Raw genomic sequence first — 19,025 nt, 5'->3', positions numbered from 1 at the left:
GGGGGGGGTGTGCAACGAACTTTATTGATGGTATTCAAGAGAGTAGGGAGGGCTCCCTAAGTCCCTCCTGTTATTATGGGGGTCTGGGGTGGAAATTGTGAAGGAGATGCTCAGTGTTGGGGGCCAAGTTAGGATAAGGCAAGCTCAGCAACTGAGGGCCCCTCTCTTGCTCTCAGTGTCCTTGCTGGGGTGGGTGGTCCAGGGTTTCTTACTCCTTGTAGGCCATGAGGTCCACCACCCTGTTGCTGTAGCCATATTCATTGTCATACCAGGAAATGAGCTTGTCAAAGTTGTCATTGAGAGCAATGCCAGCCCCAGCATCAAAGGTTGAAGAGTAGGAGCTGCTGTTGAAGTCACAGGAGATAACCTGGTCTTCAGTGTAGCCCAGGATGTTCTTCAGTGGGCCCTCAGATGCCTGCTTCACCACCTTCTTGATGTCTTTATACTTGGCAGGTTTCTCCAGGAGGCACATCAGATCCATGATGGACACATTGAGGGTAGGAACATGGAAGGCCATGCCAGTGAGCTTCCCGTTCAGCTCTGGGATGACCTTGCCCACAGCCTTGGCAGCACGAGTGGATGCAGGGAGGATGTTCTGGGCAGCCCCACGGCCATCACGCCACAGCTTTCTGAGGGGCCATCCACAGTCTTCTGGGTGGCAGTAATGGCATGGGCCGTGGTCATGAGCCCTTCCACAATGCCAAAGTTGTCATGGATGACCTTGGCCTGGGGGACTAAGCAGTTGGTGGTGCAGGATGCATTGCTGACAATCTTGAGTGAGTTGTCATATTTCTCGTGGTTCACACCCATCACAAACATAGGGGCATCGGCAGAAGGGGTGGAGATGATGACCCTTTTGGCTCCACCCTTCAAGTGGACCCCGGCCTTCTCTATGGTGGTGAAGACGCGAGTAGACTCCACGACATACTCAGCACCAGCATCACCACATTTGATGTTAGCAGGGTCTCACTCCTGGAAGATGGTGATGGGCTTCCCGTTGATGATTAGCTTCCCATTCTCAGCCTTGTCTGTGCCATTGAATTTGCCATGGGTGGAGTCTTACTGAAACCTGTAGACCATGTAGTTGAGGTCAATGAAGGGGTCGTTGATGGCAACAATCTCCACTTTGCCAGGTGCAGAGCAGACAGTAGCCTTGGTAACCAGGCGCCCAATAAGGCCAAATCCATTCACACCGACCTTCACCATTTTGTCTATGGGATGAGGCTGGCACTGCACAAGAAGATGCAGCTATCTCTGGAACAGGGAGGAGCAGAGAGTCTGGAAAATATTTTAAACAGATGACACTGAGTATTGAGCTCATGCAACTAAGACAAGAGGGTTTAGCTGAAGAGTGGTAGGTTAGACAAACTATCAAGGAAGAACAGCAGGATCATTCTATAGGAACAAATGCTAGTGTTAAGTAAGCCACATGGGGCATATTGTATAGTAGCAAACAACACATAATATATTAATATATTGCGTAGTGATGATCTGGCAGAGAGAGAGAGACAGAGACAGAGACAGAGACAGAGACAGACAGAGACAGAGAGACAGAGAGACAGAGAGACAGAGAGAAAATAATTCTAGAAGAGGTTAGTGTCCTGAGCAATTGGAAAAGAACAATCTTACTGTGTCATTAGTGGCCAGACTGTTGACAACCACTCGTCCTGAACCTGACATAGTAGAGATCTGAGTCTGTTGTTCTGAAGTAAGGCCTGGCAGTCTGCTTTTCTCATGTGTCCCTTATTCTGCTTAAGAGAATAGCAAGAAGCCAAATACAGCAGGGCCATGCTTGCTTCTGTGCAGCTTGCCTAGTATCTGTGTCTTCTCAGTCGAGTGGTAGTGGAGAAACCATCTGTTCGGATGATTATGGAACACTTTGGGTCTGTATCCACAAACAGAAACTCAAAATATGGAGGTTCCAGCAACAGGCTACCCAAACCAAGCATGTACTCTATCAACACTTCCATATTGCTGTTCAATATCGGCAATCACTGGCTAATTCTATCTAAAGGGGTGTCCTGTCATTGTGCCACTATATGAGTAGCTACTGTCCCTGGTATTTACATGGCTGACACTCATTTTTAATGCTCCGGTAAGCCTGAAGTTCAAACCTCAGCACTATCAAGCTGTGGCACAAAGCTGCAGTATGTCTCAGTCCTAAACCTTAAAATAAAGGGAGGAATGTTTCATGGCGGTGCTGTAGGGACAGTCCTGTGTGAAGAGCTGACCTAGGAAGACCTTAGGCAGCACTTCTTAACCTGCATGTAGTGACGCCTCTGGGGGGATCTAGGGGTCACAAATCAGGCATCTTGCTTTTTAGATATTTACATTACAGTTCATAACAGAAGCAAGTTGACAGTTATGGAGTAGCAATGGAATAATTTTATGGCTGTGGTCACCACAACATGCAGAACTATATTAAAGGGTTGTAGCTATAGGAAGGTTGAGAGCCACTGCCCTAGAGTCTTTTCATCTATCAGTCCGTCCTTCAGTCCTTCCCATAGAGTATGTTCCAGGGACTATGATTAGAGTCATGAAAGCAGGGTAGGAAGGTAGCTCAGTTGTAAAAAGCTTGCCATCTAAGAATGAGGACCTGAGTTTTCTCTCTGATACTCTCGGAAAAACAAACAAACAAAAACCATCCAACTGTCTTAGTGCTTGCTTAGAATAATACAGAGGCTGAGAAGGTGAAAACAGATGTGCTGGGCTGGCTGACCAGGGAGGAGTCCCAGCCTAGTCAGATACTCTGTTTAAAAAAACAAAACAAACTAAAACTAAAACAAAAACCCAAAGTGGACTGAGGTCCTGAGGAATGATACTAAGGGTTACCTGTGTACACACACACACACACACACATACACACACACACATACACACACACAGAAAGAGAGAGAGAGAGAGAGAGAGTGTTTCTGCATGAGATGATCCCTGTACCAGTCTCTGAAAAAATTAAAAATTATCTCAGGGATGTTGGCAACAGAAGGAGCATCCCAAGCAAAAGACAGAATTAAATATTGCTCCATAGCAGAATTTAGGACAGAGTGGAGGTTGAGGTGAGATATCTCAGGTATAAGTGACAGTAGAAACCATCAACTTTCCTAGAAGGGGAACAAGACCCATGTGGAATGGTCACATCTTCCAGGTAGCTCCTAGGTCATGGGGCTGCACACAGTTCTCCTCTAGGTGATTGCCCATACCTAAAAACGTAGACATTTCTGTACATTTGTCCTCACGGGTTTCCTTTTGAAGACCCTATGAGATGGCCACTGGGGGATCCTTCACTACCTCCATTGTGTCTGACCACATCCCTTTCGAAGAAAATTGAGTTGCAAACTATCTTAGGAAAATGAATTTCAGCTACTAGAGGTTTTAAGACTTCAGAATGACTTCATAGTCTCTGAACTCTTCTAGGACAACAGACATTGGATAAATGTGGAGGATGGGATTTAGATTCACAGATTCATATTTTCCATAGCAGCAAATCCACGCTTTTGTTTAGGGTGAAGGCTTTCGATACAGTTGCTTAGATGTGTTCTCAGAATCATCTGGAATAGCCTCTACCTGAGAAGTAAGTCCTGCAAAAAGAAAGAATGTGACTCAAATAATACAAAATTCAACACGAGTAAACCATGTCATTTATTTTATTTTATTGGCATTTATTCAGCCAAAATAAGTCTGTCTCTGGCTAGTCACATTAACCCTTTCTAAACATCTGTGGGATATCCATGTAGCCCGGGTAATAAGCTATACATGTGCATTTGAAAAGAGCAATTTCCCGAAGACATCTGTTTTCATTCATGCACATACTGCATTATTTTATCATGATGTATTCTTTGTGGTATTACTTTAGAAATCTATTACCCATGGATCACTAGAAGATCTCGTGTCCTGTCATCTTTGGGATAATGAACACTCTCTCCACATGTGTAAATCTGTCAGGCCCGAGTCTTCCCTCGGAGAGACATTTACTCATTTACACATTAAAGGGATCACTTTAGGTTTTCCAACCAGGACTGTTTTACTTTTTACTGGAGGAATGCAGAATAGCTCATTAGCTTCAACCTTAAACCAGCTCATTGAAGAGCCTATCTGGAGGAAACAATTGAATCTTTATTGCTGGTTTTAAAAATATCTTTAATATAAATAAATGTGGAGATATATTCAATTCGGGGGGTAACTGATAAAAAGATCCTATCAAATTCACTTTGGAAAGAGAGAAGCCAGGATTAATCCTGAAGACACTGTTGTCGACTTTGATTCTTCGGGTCTCTATAATCAATGAACGTTTCACAGGTCTTACTGCTCTGTGTTCATCAGCAAGGAGTGAAAATAGATGTGTTCATCTTGAATTCTTCTAGAAACTGCTAGAAGCCTCACCAGGACTGGCTCCTGAAAGCACAAACTGAGAACAAGATTATAGTACGTTTGTAACATAAGACAACAACAACAACAACAACAACAACCACAACAACACAATCCCTTAGTATTTAGTATTTACTATTTTTTTACACTTAAAAACCTTCTTGCCTTTCTTACGTAAGAAACTCAGAGGTGCCCTGTGACCTGTTAAATGTTTATCTAATATCTGTAAAAACATACTTTTGAAAGGAAAAAATAGAATTATGTATGATTAGATTCAGAGAGAAATCTGCTTTAAAATCTTCATTATGTTGTGTCTAAAAGGAGGGGTCGGGTCCCTGCTGATCCTGCTAATGAACTTGAAAGGCTAAGAGAATGGGTGTAGACCAATCACAAGTCATCTATCATCGACTAATGAGTCTCACAATGGCCTCTAAGATGGGGGCGCGTGGGGACCTGTAAAGGCTTTGTGGTTGCTAGTTAGGGTTCAATTCATTTTAATTCTATGTCACTAGAATTTATTTTTAAAATCTGTTTATTTATTTGTATTTTTATAATTGTTTATATTTATATCTTTAGTTATGATTTTTTTTGATACCTTCCTTCTCTTTCTGTTCTCTATTAGTTCCTTCACATCCCGATTATCCTCCACCTTTCACTATGATCCCCCTTCCACAGCTCATGCTTTTTTTATTTTTTATTTTTTTGGTACCCACTGATTTTAACTAGGACCATCTGTGTGGCCATGAGTCTGGAGCTAGCTGTTAAATCCTGATGGGCTCAGACTTTGCTTCCTAACTGTCTCTTCCCAGGAGCCAATCGGTTGACAGCAGTTGAAGAGGAAGCTTTAGGGCCTCAGAAGCCCCTCTGCCCATGTGGGTTTTGACAGGTTTTGCAGGTCTTGTGCTATGAGATCATGTCTGCAGTGGCTGGGTCGTGTCCCGAGGAGAACGTTCCATGTCTCTTCTCCTCAGTTTCTGGCCCCCACATTCTTTCCATTCCTTCTTCTGCAATATTTCCTGAGCCTCAGAGGGCATGACATAAATGTCCTGTTTCAGGATAAGTACTCATCCATTATTTATTCAAAATACCTTCAGCACCCCAGTCTCTTCTCTCACTGTTGTTCACTTCAAAGAGATGTTGTTGGATTAAGGATAAAAACAGCATTTGTCTATGGAAACAAACAATTAACCTGCAATATGATGCCCTGTCAATTTAGCTTATCAATAATAGGGAGGTCAGCCTTAGGGCCAACAACTTCCCCAGCTTGGATGTTCGATCCAGTTTATAGCACCAAGTATGCATTCACTCTTGTGGGTTGAGCTTCACCTTAACAGAATGTAATAAGGTGAGGGGTCAGAGCTATGTTTAAAAACAATGTACAGCGCCAGGCGGTGGTGGCACATACCTTTAATCCCAGCACTTGGGAGGCAGAGGCAGGCGGATTTCTGAGTTCGAGGCCAGCCTGGTCTACAGAGTGAGTTCCAGGATAGCCAGGGCTATACAGAGAAACCCTGTCTCGAACCCCCCCCCCAAAAAAAAAAAAGACCAATGAAATGAAAAGTTATATTTGAATGGCAGGAATTATTTTACCTGAGATTTTTAATCTTTTGGGGTGCGGGGTGATAACAAGATGAGACGAAGGACACTTATCCAACTGCACTGAGCCGAAGCCACCCTCAGTGGTCCTGACTTTTCTAAGCAGAAGCACAGACAGAGCTACTGGAAAAGGCAGAGAGTATCTTGTATGCCCTAGAGAGCTTTGAGGTCAATGAATGATGTTCAGAGAAAGTCAGGCTTAGAGTCTACTTTAAAAAGAGAGACTTTGCGAATTCTGAGTCATAAAATCATGGAGTGATTTGAAGGCAGTGAACAACCTTGTGATTACTGGAGTTATGCAGAGGAAGCTTAGGCAGGTTTCATGAGGCTATTTGTGTAAAAAAATAGAAGGTCAAATGGGCATCATATTAGATGGCCTTTCTGATTCCTTCTGGATCTTTCTGAAGCGTTGATTTGGCATCTATCTTCTATTTCCCAAACAGAGAGTTCAGGGGCTTCCTGGATCCTTCCTGGAGAAGTACTTTGGGATTTACACAGGAGGAAATTGCACACTGTGCAGTTTTCCAAGACTCTTAGAGTCTCAGGACTTGTTAGTGGTGTGAACCCTTAAGGATATCCCCAATTCTGGGCACACAGACATGGTTAGCTAGTGGCAGATCAGTGCTCTGTAGGTCTCCTCAAAACCTTCAGGAATTCCATGTGACCTACAGCTTGTTCTCTGGCTGTGTTGGGTTGACCAAGGTCTGTCCTGACTTTAGTTTGTATTTCACATTTTTCTGCTCTAGAATAAGAATGGAAACAGGAGGCTTACCATGTGTGGCCTATGTCTCCCTCTCCCTCTCCCTGTCCCTGTCCCTCTCCTCCCTGTCCCTGTCCCTCTCCCTTCACCTGACATCTGTTCACTAGGCTCATATTCCTACAGGTAGGCTCCCACACACAGAAGAACTTCCTCTGGTGCAACTTCCTTTAACTTCAAGAAAGCAGGAAAACAAATTTTAGGTTGTCATCTCTTGGGTTGCCATTTGGAAAAACTGGGTAAACTGCATCCTGTTTATTCAGAAGAACAAGTGGGACATTATCCCAGACATGTGCAGAGCACAGCTAGGGATGAGGGCCTGGATGGGAGCAGCAGGTGGGCCTGTGCTCCAGTTGTCCCACTGGCTAGCCAGAGGTGAAAGTTGCCATAACTCAGCTGAACATCTCCAAAACATGAGATTTCAGATGGCTCCTAAAGTGCACTGTGGCTCCTAATACTCAAACTGGATGGCAGAGGTACAGAAAAGTCACCCCCCTTGCCCAAGATCACAATCATTTACTTCTGGTAGTATCTTCTCATATGGGGCAAGGAAATTGTGATGGCTGGCTGATCAGCAGGGCCCTCTAAAAACTGATTGACATCTTCAGTATTTTCAGGGCTTCTGTTCTGTTCCTCTAGTCATTTATATGGCATAGTTAGTATTTGTAGATTCTTCTTGGTTCCTCCGTTGGTTCATGAGCCTTTTAGTTGCTTCGTGACTACAACATAACAGCATGTACCACTGTATCGTGATAGGACAGACCCAGTGAACAAAAGCATGTTCCACAAACAGCAGTCAACCTTGACCTCGTACATTTGATAGCTTCATTTCATTTCATTTTACAGAGGAGCCAGAAAATGCTTTCTTTTGACCAGTTCCCACATCTACCCCGACTGTTTACCTTCCATCTCTGTTTCAGAGGAAAAGCACAACTGTGCCATGTCCATAATTCCTGGAGGTTGTTTCCAATATGTTAGCTCAGCTCCCACTGCTCTGTAGCAACAGAAATGAAGCTGGTTTAGAGGGAAGGGGATAACTATGCCCCTATATGAAATAATATATGGAAGTATTTAAAAAAAAGTAAAGGCAGAGTTTATTTTGCAAGCCCAGCTCTGCCCGTGCTTCATTATTCCACCTTGGGAAAGTGACTTCTTTGGCTGCACAAAGGGAGTGCAAAGTTTTGTTCTGAGGGTCATGACACCCAGGGTTAGGGTACAGTGGCTGAAGAGATCATATTTTAATGCAACGGAATCAGTAACTGTAAGTATTCTGCCTGTAAAGTTGATATATCTTGTAATTCAGATGAGTGAGAAATCATGAGAGAGTTGTGGAGCTACAACAACCCTGTCCCTTAGAGGACTTGTTACCATGCTCACGATTGATTGTGTCAAAGCATGTTTTCTAGTTCAGGTTGCACTGGGCCCAATGAGTCATTCATTTTCATGGAGTTCAACTTCCTCCTGTGCTTACACAGAAAGAGAGTTGAACTGGAGGCTGCTAGGGCTGTTTCTCACTCTGGTCTGTGTGTACTAGGGTGGCTTAGAGTAACTTACTGTATGGTGTACCAGATCCTTGAATAAACCAACGTTTCTTTTGACATGGTCAATGACTGGCTATTAAGCAGCTAGGCCTACAACAGGAGTAGAAAGCAAGATATGCACCCCTCCTCTCTCTCTCTCTCTCTCTCTCTCTCTCTCTCTCTCTCTCTCTCTCTCGACCTTCTGTGTTAGACAAGGGACCAGTGGGCAAGAGTAGAATCAGAACCCTAGCCTTCTCAAGGCAGCTGCTGTCATCTTAAGTTCCTTTTTCCCACCTAGGGACTAAGTCTTATGCATCTAAGATTCCCTGAAGATACAGGAGAAGTTTCATATATTAACGTTCTTTTTTTTTTTTTTTACTTCAAGAAAGGAAAAAAAAAAAACCGTACATAAGAAGTGTAAAATAGAAGCAATAGAAGCGAGTGAGTTCTATTTTTAAAAGACTTGACATCTAGATCTCCCTGAAAAATCTCTACATCAAATACCAGCAAGGAAGGGAGTGGGACTGTCATCTCTGTGTTGTGCATGCTCAGGAAAGAGGCTTCACTCTTCAGAACTATCTTCCTCATCTACTAAAATCAAAAGACAAAAATGGCAATGGACTACTAAGGCCTGGCTTCTCTGTCCTTCTCCCTGTCTCTGTTATCCTGTCCTCTGCCACTCCTCCTGGGTGGGATGGGGGTCCTGAAAGATGGAAGGGTTTCATTGCCTTAATGGTGAAAGAGTCTCTTCAGTGGAAAGAAAGACATAAAGATGATGTATTATTAAACTAGGCCACATGCAGTATTTCTATTCACCTGCCTGAAGGGACATTTTCTTTATTTCGAGTGCAGGGGACACTGGAACATAGGGAAGCCATTTATAATACTGTGACAGTCTGGGAAAGTGTCCCTGCAATGAGTCAGTCTTTCAGAGTTGTGTTCATCTGAAGAACACGAAGGACACGAAAAATGAATATATAGTGTGCCCCCTGAGTCTCCAGCCCAGCAAGTATGTCTTTGAGGCAGCCTTTGCCTCTTAACAACCTAGATAGCGACATAATCACCACCTGTAACTTTTCAGGGGAAGAATGCAAGCTTTTTTTTTTTTTATTTTTTAGAAACTGTGTCACTCTCTAACCCCTTTGTGAGAGACATGACCTATACATATATTAATTTCTTAAAGGGCACCATGGATATATATCAGAGGGTTTGGTCCAGACTTGGTGAAGCCAATATAAATGACCAGAAGACCCAACAATAAGCCTGCCTGGAAAACATTCCTGGATGTGAGCCAGCCTCCGTTCTAACTGCTTTACATTTGTCCTGGAAAGTACAAAGATAAACTTTCATATCAACTTTATCTCTTGTCCCCAATCATTTTCCTTTATATCTTTATTCAGAGACCTGACCAAACCTCATTGCAGTTGTGAATACTGGAACTGAGCCATACAAGAGCTCTGTAGGAGGCAGATCTGTAACTTTGGAGCCAGGCTAAATTAGCAGAAAATTTCCCGTTTGGGCATTTAGTGAATTTTGTTAGCTATATTACCATTCAATTTATCCCCTTTAATGGTCTGTTGAAGAAGTAATAGGGACATTGCAACCACATTGCCTATTTCAGTGTAGATGTAACAGAGAGAAAGACTATTTGGATGCTGTTTGTATTGGATGCTGTTTGTATTGGATGCTGTTTGTATTATTACCATCACTCCTGCTTCTGGGAAGACAGGAATAAAACAGATTTACCTCAGACAGAGCATCAGTAATAGATCAATGAAAGAATTCAACACAACTGTAGCCGAGTACTGATAAGCTTGGATACACATGTTTTACCTTGGATACACATGTTTTACCTTGGATACACATGTTATACCTGTCATAATGTACATATGCCCACCTGAAAGGCCTAATGCTGGCTTAATACTCCATATTCTGTGTGTGAGGGTGACTCCTTTTCCACACATCTGAATGCAGAGTTCCTTGGGAGTCAGGAGCTGTGTGGCTCATGTCGTCTGTAGGCCTAGAGAAGGATGAGGAAGGCAAGGTATAAGTCTTCCCTGCTGTTTGCGAAATTCTTTAGAAGACTATATTTATCCTGGCCATGGCCACTTCCTCTATGGCTTTGTAGCTGGATTTGGCTTCCTGTCCTCTCTGTACCTCATTCCAGTGGAGGGTGGAGTTCCAGAAGTCACCACTTTCTGCTTCCCTGACACTTCCCTGTTGGCTAGAATCCCACCATGACATGGCCTCTCCCAGCACATTGTTAATAATTCAATCACGTATTGCTCATGGGAACACAGTGGGGCTTTTACCTTAAGATTACTGCAAGCATTGTGATTTATGTGTCATGGAAATTAAAGGAAGGGAAGAAAAGAGGGAGGGGAAGAAAGAAGAGGAAGAGAACAGTTGGAAGGAGAAAAATTATTCACAGAAGAGAGTGGAATAGAAAGCTAAAAAGGCAAAGCTTGCTCAGATTAGGACCAGCTTCATGGCCATCCCTAGTTTAGAGACCTCACGGCTCCCTCATTCCCTGAGAGGAAACTGCTATATTTATTTATGTTTTGCTACTGAGACTGTGACCCAGAACTCACAACTCCTCAGAGTCACACATGTAGAAAATGCTAATTTTATCTGAATATCTCAAAATATGATAGTTGAGGTACACATAAGTGTATAAACCAATAATGTTAAATATCAACCATCCATCAGATTCAAAGACAGCCACATCCTGCATGGCCAAGTTCACATATGACTCAAGAGGTAGATTCCACCCTGCAGAAGCCTCTCCCACAACCCTGGGCTTCTATTTACAGATCTGGTTACAGGCCTTAGGAAACTGCTAGCCAAGGATTCTTTCCCTAGCTCCCAGCTCTGTTTTTCGACAACTCTTCACATTCTGTTTGTTCGGCTACCTCTCTGTCCAAGACCTTCCTGGTTGCAAGAGAGGTAGAGCCTGCTTGGTCCATGCTGAAGAATTGCTTGTTCATCTTCCATCTACATGAAAGCACTCGGGGACTACATTTTTAAACGGCAGTTGAAATCCCACCCCCCCAACCTCAAACATATATCCTTTTCAGATGGTTAAAACGATCTCAGAGAAGAAGAAAAAAAGTCCTGCAATCAACATACCAGAAATCATAATGCTTGCTTTTAACTAAAAACCCTGCCTGGGATCCAGTATTTTATACATGATGGTCACTTTCTGTGAGGTACTAGTTAAACTCTTGTGTCTATCATATACTATTATTCCCATCTCTTAATGCAACTACACATAGTGATGATAGGCAAAAACATTACTCGGTGAATGAATGAGTCTTATAACTCAGGGTCTTGTGTCACTGATGTTGAGTTAGTCCAGCCTGGCTAGCTCTACTAGGTCTTCTTAGACAATAATTCACTATATCAGTTCAGAAAACATTTTTTCTGAAACCATACTGTCAACTTGCTTCCCTCCTTAATGTTCCAAAAGGTCGTTAGTAATCCAGGACATTAGAGTAGACAGAAATGTCATGGCATATGTACATAGACTAGTCCAGAAGCATGGGATGCTGGGCAGTGATATGTGAGTAAATATTTGACATTCAGCTCTCTCAGAAAATGCACGTTGTCTTCCTGAGAGGAAAATCTATGTAGTGAACAGTTTACAAATCATAAAACATACATCTATGGTGCAAATTCCACACAGGGGATTATTTCTCACAGTATGCTTTTCTTGACTTTGCTAGACCCTTGAACCCATAGACAAAACGTGGTTTCAATTGACAGACAAGGAGAGCTACAGCACAGATGCTATCTGAGGTCTTTGCTCATCGTAGCATGGAAGATGAAAGCCAGACAGTGAAGAAGTGAGTCAGAACTGCACTCATTTGTTTACAGCATGAGCATTTTCTTTGCTGACTGGGTAATTGTTCTCGAATGTTGTGAGAATATTCATTCATACTGCTCAGGTTCATAATTCACAGAGCTTCAGCTGTTAAAAAGACACGTTTACGTTTAATCTGTATGTACATTTTCCCATAGTTTTTGTTTTGTTTTTTTCACGAATCTGCAAAGTCAAGAAAGTAAAACTCTGTACAGCATTTGCCAATCCTCATGGTGCAAATGTCCACCCATGACTGATTTCTGTCTCCTAACATGCTGTTCCCAGATTCAGACATTGAGTGATTTGCTGTCAGTAATATATTACTACACAGTTTGTCAGACATGAAATTACAGTAGACATAAGCAAGCTCACCTGCATAGATACTGGGGAAAAACAACATAAGAGTTAGAAAGTAATCAGCTTTGAACACTTGCATTGTTTTAAATATAAATAAAGTTCATGTAATTGAATAGTCAATGATCATTCTGCTTAAAATTCCCGGATATTTAAAAATGCCCCCTACAAGCTAAACACAAACCACTCCCAAGAAACTGAGAAATAAATTTGGAGTTGAAGGTGAAAAATAATTGTTAATTTAGTAAAGTTAAAATCACTTATTCCAAACTTAACCCTGTTTTCTTACTCCTGTATTTTACCTGTTTCACTTGAAACAAGAATTCTCTCAAAGACACTGAGGTCATGTCACCACATCCTCAAAATTGCTAAAGATGTATATGGATCCTCATAACTGAGCATAGGAGGAAATGCACATATTTTGTAAAATGAAAATTTCAGACTTTGAAAATTGGCTTAAACAAATATTTTTTTGTAAATACTGAAGAATTCAATCAAAGAAACATTTAATGCATTTTTTTTCCTTTTCAGAATTAATAATAGTGAAACTTGGGGTCTTGGATTATCCCAATATATTAGATCCTTTGAAAGAAACTCTATTAAGATCAAAGAATGGAGAGGATATATGGATGGAGAAGGACATTTAAAGAAAACACTGCATTAGAACTTTTCAAAGTGTCTAAGTTTGTGTGCTTGCATGCGTGTGTGCATGCATGTGTGTGTGTGTGTGTGTGTTTGTGTGTAAAAGTCAATTTTAATCAAATTGGTTTTAAAATTCCATGCAGATTCAGCCTTAGGAATTAAATAAACCAAAAAATGAGATTCATAAATTTAAAAGCTGATAAGAAATATTAGAAATTTAATTGAACATAATTCAATGAATATATATGAATATTACATTGGAATAGTTTTAAATATCAGTATTTGAATATCAGTTTGAATAGTTGTCACAAACTGGTTTCTAAAGAGTTATGACAGTATTAAAAGACAGATTCAACAAATAATTAGTGTTTAAGATGTTGTTCAAGGAGCCATGTCCTAACCAGAAAATTCTCCTCTGCGTTTGTCTTCATAACATGCATAAGTTTCAGATGTATTAAAAGGGTAAAATGGAGAACTGTAGAATAGTTGGTCCTAATAAAATCAATAAGTTAGTTGAAAGAGACAAATTCCTAAGGAACTCAGAAATTACTAAGTCACTAAAGAAGAAATTGACAACTTGAGTTGCTTTGTATTTATTAAAGAAATGTATTTATAGTTTAATTTTTTTTCTAAGAGCTTTTCCTTAGTGGCACATAATTTCCTTGGTAGATTACATCACAATTCCATGGGATATTTACATTAATTGTATAAAAATATGAAAGAAAACTGAGTTTCAAATAATAGTCTCAAACTCATTCTAAGACACTAATGTAATTCTCACCAAAATAAGACAAAGGCATACAGAAACATGCAACAGGAGAACATCACTCCTATACATGAGCGCATGGGTTCTGAAAATATTTTACCTGGTCAAATAGTGCCCTGGTTTAAATGAGAAATGTCTCTTATAGGCTCATGGGCTTTGAATACTCTGTCCAAGTGTGGTGGTGATGTATGGGGAGGCTTAGAAGGTGTGGCTTTGCTGGAAGAAGTATGATGGGGTGTTGAGTGGGGGTCTTTGAGACCTAAAGCCTAGCCCTACTCCCAGTTTAATTTTTCTGCTTTGCACATGTACCGGTTAAGATGTGCGCTCTCAGATTTTTGCTCCAGGTCACTTGTTTCTGCACCATGATGGGGCGGTCTCTGGAACCATAAGCCCAAATAAACCCTTCCTTCTATAGGCTGCCTTGGTCATAGTGTTTTGTCACAGCAGTAGAGAGGTAACTAATACAGACAGTACATATGAATATACCGGGAATAATGTATACTTGCTTTAATATTTTAAAATAAATGTTATTAATCTTATTAAAAACTTCTCTAATATTTTTATTGATTAAAACTCTCACCAACAAGGTATAGAAGATGTCTTCTTCAATCTGAGAAAGGGCGACATTAAAGACCTGCAACTCGTAGTCTGAATATGATGAAGTCCTTGCCCTCAGAAACTCACAGCAGCTAGGATTATGGGTACAAAATAGGACCTTTCAGTTTTCTACCATGGCTTGGGAAAGGGCTCATAAGGCCTCACTACTCCCTAAGGTTCCTGGAGGAGGGGGATTTATTTTTCTTCTGTGACATCAGTTGTTCATGGACCAGTAACTAAGCCTCCTCCTCATGCTCATGCAAACAACCCCCACTAAAATAGCTCAGTCATATGCACAGACACACTCAGTCACGCATGCAACTAGACAGTCAAATGGCAAGGATGGCTTAGCAGGAACAAATTTTGCATGAGTGGGAAGGGGATGAGAGAGGAAAACAGAGAATGAAGATTATCAAAATACATTCTATAAATGTGTGAACTGGTAAACACACACACATACAAACACCCCCCCACACACACGTGTGTGTGTGTGCACGTGTGTATATATTCCTGCAGCTAATACCACAATTATGGTGAAATTGTGATTTGCTACAAAGAAGAGATTGGCTATCATGAATTTTAGTCAGCATTTTTATTGGGCATTTTAGCCAGTAAGATAAAACAAACAAACAAACAAAAATATGAACTGTGACCAAATTGTGAAGCAGAAAGTAAAATGGTTTTAATACATAGTGTGGACTTCATTATCTATGCAGAAAATCCAACGGATTTTTCATCTGAACCTGCTATACTAATAAGCTTAACTAAGCTTTAGGATGTAAGAGTTTATAAGCGTTTCACTATCTTAGCTATGGTAATGACTGCATATAATTTTAAAATCAGTCCCATTCACTATAATATCAACGGATACAGAGTATTTAGGGGAAATCCATGAGAAGATATGCAGACAAACCATGTCATAGCAGTCATAGGCAGCTTGAGGGAGATGAGGAATCTAAATAAGCTAAGAGATTCACAATGGACACAGAGCAGGCAAACTTTCCATACCCTGGCTCCCAGGTTCAGTGAAATTCTATGCAAAATGCTATAGAAGTTATTCTGCACAAATTGGTGAGTGAATTTTAAACTTCACCCAGACAAAGAAAATATTTAGAACATTAAGGCACATAGACTTTAATTACTAAGTTTGTTTGTTACTGCTTTGATTGTTGTTTTTATATGTATTCTATAGAGTTAGTATTTTGTTATGGTAGCTTTATAAAATCTTAAGTCATATTCTCTCTCTCTCTCTCTCTCTCTCTCTCTGTGTGTATGTGTACATCTGTGTGTATGTACACATATAATGTTGTGTGCTGATGTCCGAGGACAGCTGTGGGAGCTGATTTTTTTTCCTTCAAACTTGTGGGTCCCAGGTTGAGCTCAGGACATCAGTCTTGGTAGCAAATGCCTTTAACTGTTGAGATATCTATTTCACAAGCCTTATTAAGAATATTTTAACATGGGATTGAATGTGAAACTCAAGAGGGAAAGAAAGATTTGGTCTACAAAGTGAGTTCCAGGACATCCAGGGATATACAGAGAAACCCTGTCTTGAAAAACAAAACAAACCAAAATAACAAACAAACAAACAAACAAACAAACAAAAAAACATGAAAATACACTGACAAGCATGTGTACAGGCTTCCCCAAAAGGGTCGTGCTGGAGCAAAGAGACTAACATAGCAAGTTAGCATAGGGAAGTTCAGAAATCATACAGTAAAGAGTCAACTAATTTTTTTTTGACAAAATGCAAAGGTAGCTATCCGGGGAATGGAAGTATTCTCAAACAACCAAGATTGAAATTTTGTATATTCACAAATAGAAAAAAATTAGATGTGTTGCCCAAAGTCCAGTGAAAGCAGACTATAAACCTAGAATAAGCTCAAACTAAGCTGCTTCTAGCAGCAAACCAGAGATGAAACCTGTGTAAACAAGAGAGTAGGTAAAACATTTCTTCCCTAAAAAGCCAAAGGATGGTCAAAATTGTCATGGAGTGCATCAATATGAATACTTGTTTTCAGAGAGTCACTGCTAAGATAATGAAATGACAAACTGCAGATTGGGAGAATTTATCTGCAAATCCCATAGCTGAAAAATGCAATGTATTAAAACAGTGCTGTAATCCAGAGCTGCGGGATAGCTCAGGGGTACAGCATTTGCCTAGCATAGACAAGAGTCCAGGTTCCATTCCCAGGGTCACACTAACTAACTAACTAACTAACTAACTAATTAACTAACTAACTAACTAACTATAAGTAATTAAGTGTAGGGAACGGTGGCTAGGCAGATAAAAGCATTTGCTGCTCTTACAGAGAAGTCTTGTTTTGTTCCCAGAATCTAAATGGTGGCTCACAAGTGTACATCAGTGAAACTCCAGGGGAATCTGGCACACACACACACACACACACACACACACACACACACACACACACACACACACGTGTGTGCAGATAAAAGCATTTGCTGCTCTTACAGAGAAGTCTTGTTTTGTTCCCAGAATCTAAATGGTGGCTCACAAGTGTACATCAGTGAAACTCCAGGNTGGCTCACAAGTGTACATCAGTGAAACTCCAGGGGAATCTGGCACACACACACACACACACACACACACACACACACACACACACACACACACACTTGTGTGCAAGTACATTCATATAATTAAAATTAAAATCCTTAAAAATAATACAGTTACTAATGATAAAAAAAAATCCCTAAACAACTCAAAACCCTCTTTGACCACATTACATACCCATTCAGCCCTAGGTAATATTCCCCCCTCTATAATGAAAAATGGAGAAATATCTACATACAAAGCCATGTACATTGCTATCTACCTCAATTATATTTGAAATAGTACAAAACTGGAAGTAATCCAGTGACCATGCTTAGGTGATATACACAAACATTGCAGTATAATAACAGAGTCGATAAATTATGACTCTGTTATAATTTATCTCAGGGTATGGAAATGTATTTCAAAATTATCACACTAAATCAAAGAATTCAGATTACAACCTGCATGTGTCCATGCTTTTAACTTTCTAAAACAATGTAAAGTGAATGATACAAAAGAGATGAGCAGTTGCTGGATATAGTGTTGGAATAGGTCAGCAAGAAGGATTATAAAGAGACACGCAGAGAGACTTCTAGCAGTGATGGCTGTCCCTGTCATCTTGACTGTGATACACTCATGTATGTGTGGTGAGCAATTCCATTGCGCATTAGTTATATTTAGGTCATGTGTGTAAATTACACTCCAAGAAAACAATTAAAGTAAAATGAGCAAATAATATCTACTGAATTTCAGCTCCAAGGCTGAGGATATGGATTAATTGGTAGCATATATAACAGACTGTGTTCAATTCCAAGTGTGGTGGAACAGGCTTATCACCCCATCTTCAGGATGTAGAAGAAGGAGGATCAGCAGTCCAGGGCCATCCTGGGTTTCATTGGGAGCTTCAGGGAAGCCAAGAACCCTTGAGACCCCCTACCAAATCTTCAGCTTCCTTCTTTATTTTTTAATTGGATATTTTCTTTATTTACATTTCAAATGTAAATTTCCCAGTTTCCCCCCTCCCAGAAACCCCCTATACCATCCTCCCTCCCCCTGCTTCTATGAGGGTGATCCTCCATCCATCCACCCACCCACTCCCACCTCCCCCTCCCTGCCCTCGATTCTCCTACACGGGGGCATCTATCGAGCCTTCATAGGACCAAACTCCTCTTCTCCCATTGATACATGGCAAGGCCATCGTGTGCTACATATGCAGCTGGAGCCATGTGTACTCCTTTGTTGATGGCTTAATCCCTGGGGGTTCTAGGGGTTCTGGTTGGTTGATATTGTTGTTCTTCCTATGGAGTTGCAAACCTCTTCAACTCCTTCAGTCCTTTCTCTAACTCCTCTATTGGGGACCCCATGCTCAGTCCAATGGTAACATCAGCCTCTGTATTTGTAAGGCTCTGGCAGGACCTCTCAGGAGACAGCCATATCAGGCTCCTTTCAGCATGCACTTCTTGGCATTCACAACAGTGTCTGAGTTTGGTAACTGTATATAGGATGAATCCCCAGGTGGGACAATCCCTGGGTGGCCTTTCCTTCAGTCTCTGTTCAGCTTCCTTCTTGCTTCTGAATTGCTGTAGCGATAGATATTTTTGGGGCACACTCTTTATTTTGGGTTACATAAATTATTTTAAAAAATATTTCTTAAGAGATTATAAATAGAATTCTGGGTCTTATAAGATAAAACACAGGTTAAGAGGTATTTCTGCTTTGACAAAAAACTGGAGTTCAATTCCCAGCTCCCATGTTAAGAGGCTTACAACGGCCTATAAGTCCATTCTCAAGTGATCCAAAATTCTGGCCTCCTTTGATATCTGCAATCACACGGTCACATTACTGCTTCCCACATACATATAATTAAAAGGAAAAGACATCATTTTCACCCCTTTCTATTCCCTCCATACATACAACCAGAGCTTGCTTCCTTCCTTCCTTCCTTCCTTCCTTCCTTCCTTCCTTCCTTCCTTCCTTCCTTCCTTCCTTCCCTCCCTCCCTCCCTCCCT

The 19,025-nt window shown here is 41.0% G+C and overlaps 1 pseudogene; it reads right to left on the bottom strand.

Annotated features, from left to right (window-relative positions):
* Nucleotides 1–256: 256 nt before the first annotated feature.
* Nucleotides 257–1,206, bottom strand: LOC110307202 (annotated as a pseudogene).
* Between the last annotated feature and the right edge of the window lie 17,819 nt (nucleotides 1,207–19,025).

The sequence above is a fragment of the Mus caroli genome, chromosome 12 (assembly GCF_900094665.2).
Source record: "Mus caroli chromosome 12, CAROLI_EIJ_v1.1, whole genome shotgun sequence".
Classification (NCBI taxonomy): Eukaryota; Metazoa; Chordata; class Mammalia; order Rodentia; family Muridae; genus Mus; species Mus caroli.
The sequence above is the reverse complement of the archived record's forward strand: the minus strand, read 5'-3'. Positions and strand labels throughout refer to the sequence as shown.